This window comes from Neophocaena asiaeorientalis, unplaced genomic scaffold, assembly GCF_003031525.2.
Source record: "Neophocaena asiaeorientalis asiaeorientalis breed wild unplaced genomic scaffold, Neophocaena_asiaeorientalis_V1.1 scaffold82, whole genome shotgun sequence".
NCBI classification, from domain to species: domain Eukaryota; kingdom Metazoa; phylum Chordata; class Mammalia; order Artiodactyla; family Phocoenidae; genus Neophocaena; species Neophocaena asiaeorientalis.
This window is the reverse complement of record NW_020173068.1, coordinates 4,887,997-4,892,570: the sequence shown is the minus strand read 5'-3', so window position 1 is coordinate 4,892,570 and position 4,574 is coordinate 4,887,997.

Here is a 4,574-nt window from a genome sequence, read left to right as displayed (position 1 = left end):
CCTCTCTGCCCCGGCTGGCTCCTGCCCTGCTCTGCGCCTCAGTTTCCCTAGTCATTGCACAGTGAAGCCTCCTGTGCCCCCCCCGCCTTTGAATCTCTTCCTGGTGCTGGGGTTGCCCAATCCCAGAGCTCAAGGAGGGGTGCTGGAGAGGCGAGAGTGGGGGCTTTACCCAGGCCTGGAGGCACTCGCCAGGTGGGAAGGTAGGAGGGTGAGCTGCCCAGAGGCTTCTCACCGCCCGACGGCCCCCACACACCCCCGCCCCAGTCCCTGGCCGGGAGCCTGAGCTCCGGGCTCTGGGCTCTTCCAGAGAACACAGTGAGGCTGGTGTGATGACTGCCCCCCTGGGGCAGGGGTCTGAGCATATCTCATGTTCTCAAGCCCCTGCCATGTGCCAGACACTCTATTTCATTTAATCTCCCCTGGATTCTGTGAGGTAGATGAGAACTTGGCATCAGAGAGGCCAGGGGACCTCCCCAAGCACCACAGGGAGCAAGTGGCAGGGCCGGGGTTCCGTGGCTCGTTGACCCTCTGAGAGCCGGGGCACGGAGGTGGGGGCCCACAGGTGCCCTGGCTCTCCCCACCTCCCCACCCCAGGCTTACGCTGGCCCCTCACCTGAGGACACCCTACAAAAGCTTCCCAGAGCTCGAGGTAGCCCTCTTACCTGTCCGGACCCAGCCTGGTGGGAGACAGATGCCACCCCTCCCCGTCGCCCACACCTTCACCCTCTCACCTCAACTGCAGCTGCGGGCCCAGCCTGCCCTGGGCGGGCTGCAGGGGGCGGGGAGAGAGAGCAGTTGTCCTCTCCCCACAAGGTCAACGACTCCGGCAGCATCCAGCCCTCCCGGCCACGCTGGTACTCCAGGTTCCTCAGCCTCAGATGGAGGGACTAAGGCCAAATGCAAAGGAGGGAGCTCCAGGTCCCACAGAGCACCGGGGCTGAGGGTGAGCCCATCTGGTTCCAAAGCTGGGGGTCATTCATTCATTCATTCGCTTACTCGCTCACTCATTTGCTCCTTTCACCCCCCTCCGCATCACAGTGGCTCCAACCTTCTCTGGCTCAGGCCACACCTGGGCATCATTTTGGACTCTTTCCTCTTACCACCCCTCCCTCCCCATCCAACCATTTGCAAGTTCTGTTGGTTCTACCTTCAAAATACAACTCAAATTTTACCTTCTCACCACCTCCACTGCCTCCAGCCTCGTCCAAGCCTGGAGATGCGTCAGCCTCCCCACTGGGATCCCTGTGTCCACGCTGCCCCCCTGTAATCCCCTGTGGCTCACACACCAGCAAATCAGCAAAAGCAAAAAGCAAATCAGATTCTCTCCCTCCCCTGCTCAGAACCCTCCGAGATTCCCGTCTCACTCAAAGCAAGAGCCAGAGTCTTTCCTGAAACCTACAGGCCCTGCATGATCTGGCCCAGCTGCCTGCTGCCCTCACCACCCTCCGCCCTCCCCTTGTTCATTCAGTGTCAGCCACACTGGCCTCCTTGCTATTCTAAAAACTACCAAACACGATCCTGCCCCAGGGCCCTTGCACTGACTGTTTCCCCAGCCTGGAACAGTCTTCCCCCCCAGATCTCTACATGGCTGCTCCCCTCCTCTTTCAGATCTTTGCTCAAGTGTCACCTCCTCAGAGGAGCCCCCCCTGATCACCCAGCCAGGACCACCTTAGGTTCCTTGGACCCTCTCTCTTTCTACTTAATTTTCTCTATAGCCCTTACCACCCTCTGACATTGTGTATGTATTTTACTAGTTTATATATTTAGTATCTTTCTCCCCACAAGGCTGTGATCTCTGTCAGGGTAGACCAGCCTGCTTGGTTCACCGCTGTTATCCCCAGGACCCAGAACAGCCCCTGCTCCTAAGGGACTCCCCACTGTGGGGGCAGCAAACGCCTTAGAGCAGGAGTCTGAGAGTCGCCCTTGCCTTCTGCACTCAGAGGGCCTCAGGAGCCCCAAGGCCCAGACCCATCTCCTGCCTGAGGGCGTCCAAGGAGTCCTCAGGGAGGCGACATTTGAGCTGGACCTTGAGGGCCAAAACAAATTGTTCGGCAAGAACAGAACATGGGGAAAGCTCACTCCAGGGGGTGGGAATGTGAGCAAGGGCTAGGGGTGGGACAGGTTTTGGGGGGTCAGTGCAGGCTGTGTATGATGGTGACCGGGGCCACCTTCCTGGAGAAGCGGGTTCTACAGAGCATTTCAGATGCGGTGGTGGGTGGGTGAATGGTCAGATCAGCTTGAGGACCACTTGGGGATCCTGAGGGGGATGAGCTGGTGAAATCACTTGGGGCCAAATGGAAGAGAAGGATCTGGAAAGCCACTCAGAGGAGCTGGTGCGTCAGAATCAAGGAGAGCTGGGAGTTCGCAGGAGGGTTTTTAAGTAGAGGGGAGAGAAGGTTAGATTCATGTTTTAGAAGGAGTCTCGGAATGCTAGATGTGGCAAGAGGGAGATGTGTTACAGAGAAGGAAAAACAGGAGGCTGGGAAATAGGTGCGGAGAGAGAAGGCCGGCCTGGGGCGAAGAGGAGGGGCTGGTTCCTTGGTAGGACAAGAGGTTGAGTGTCCGGGGCTGGATGACATGGGGAGGGGAGAGGGGGGCAAGGGAAACGTGATGGCTGATAGTCACAGTTGACCCAGTATTCTTGGGTGGAAAGAGAGGCGTTTAGGAAACGAGGAAGGCAGGCAGACACACACATCTGGGGTGATGGCCCAGGGGCAGGGTCCAGTGGGCGGAACCCAAGAGCTGTCCCCAAGGCTGGTAGCATGAGACAGTGAGAGGCCATGGAGGAGACCTGGTGACTCAGGTCTCAGTGGGGCCAGCTCGGGAGTCATCACGTTCACGGGGCCCCCTTCCCAGCTTGGAACCCTCCCCGCCCCGGCTGGGACCCGATGCAGCCTCCTGGGAGGCCTGTGCTTGGTGGATGACTCATCGTTTTCTCGGCATCCCCAGGCTGAGGAAACGTTCAAGGAGACATGGGGCCCTTCCTTTGGCAGGCCAGGCCCTGACTGGATGCTGGCGGGTCGAGAAAAACACACTCAGCCTCAGGCCTTGTCTGAGAGCACCCTGAGTGCGTGTCTCCAAGAGCCCTTGGCTTCCACAATCGCACGCATCCTCAACTGCCCTGGGAGGCCGTCCTGACCCCATTCTACAGGCCAGTGAACCAAGGCACAGCCTCTGCTGGGCACCCGGCTAAGTCATCACTTGGTACTTCAGTTTCTTCATCTGAAAAATGGGTCCGATGATCGGCCCTCCCCTATAGGGTTGTTGGGAAAAACTGAAGGAGGGAATCACGTGATGCTCAAGTAGTGGGGTTGTCATTTTCATGAGGATGGGGAGAGGGGTCCGCCCAGGCTACAGGAGCTCTCTACTGGGTAGAGCAGCCATAGGGAAGGCCAGAGGGTAACATAGCCAAAGACAGACCTGCGTTTGCATCCCAGCTCTGCTACAAGCTCCTGGTTCTGGACAAATGGCTTGCCCGCTCCGATCCCCCGACCGCTTGTGTATAAGCGGGTGATGACCCACACCCTGGGAGGCAGTTGGGAAGATGACATAACACCAAGCCTGACAAACAGGTCACCAAGTAGGGGCTGTGGCTCCATCTCAGGGTCCCTCAGAGGATTCCCCCCACCCCAGTGTGAAGATCCCCAAACCAGACAGCTGTTAACCTCCCAAGGGTGCTTCAAGCCCAAACCAAGAGGGAGAGGGGAGGGGAGGCAGCTCAGAGAGTTCAGGCTAGGAAACTCCCTGGGGGGATGGGGTCTCTCTGGGAGATCTGGGGGCTGGGACAGGAGCAGAGCGAGGGGCAAAGGATTTTGTGTTGAATGTAAGGCCCCTATAGGTCAGCAGAGGAGTACAGGGTGTGGAGGTAGGGCCTGGGTCCAGGCTCTGCCATTTCCTGCTGTGCAGTCTTGGGCAGGTCACTTCCCCTCTCTGAGCCTCAGTTTCCTCATCAGTAAAATGGGGTGATAATAGCTGTGGCTTCGCTTACATCCTCCTTCTATACTGTGTTCTACAGTATGTATATACACTATACTGTATACTGTATTTTATAATCTAGAAGCATCTGTACAGGGCGTGGCCATAATAAAGCCCTCGATAAAAGGGAGCTATAATTAGGGCTATGATTGTGAGCCAATCAGTAACCCGCGACTCTGTGACAAGGCCATTCAAGCCGTGCTGCTGAGTTGGGCTTTGGAGTTCAGACTGGCCCCAGGTTTGCACTGAGCCGTGACTCACTAGCTGGATGACCTTGAAACAAGTTGCTCTCTGAACCTCAGTTTCCTCCTCTGTAAAAATGGCTCAGTAGTATTCCCCATCTCACAGCGTTGCTGTGGGCAAGTGAAGAGAGACTCCGTGTCAGGTTCTCAGCACAGGAAGCGGGAGCTTTTCTGTACTTGCCCCTGTGACGTGGCCAGTGGCAATTAGAGCTAGGGATTGGGGTCTGGGGCAGGGCCAGTGGATGCTGGAGCAGAGAGGTACAGAAGAGGGAGAGGACAGAGGCAGAAAGGAATGTGCAGGGAACCGGAGGGGAGGACTTCTAGGAGGAGGGCTGGTCAGCTGGGGCTGCCTGAGGA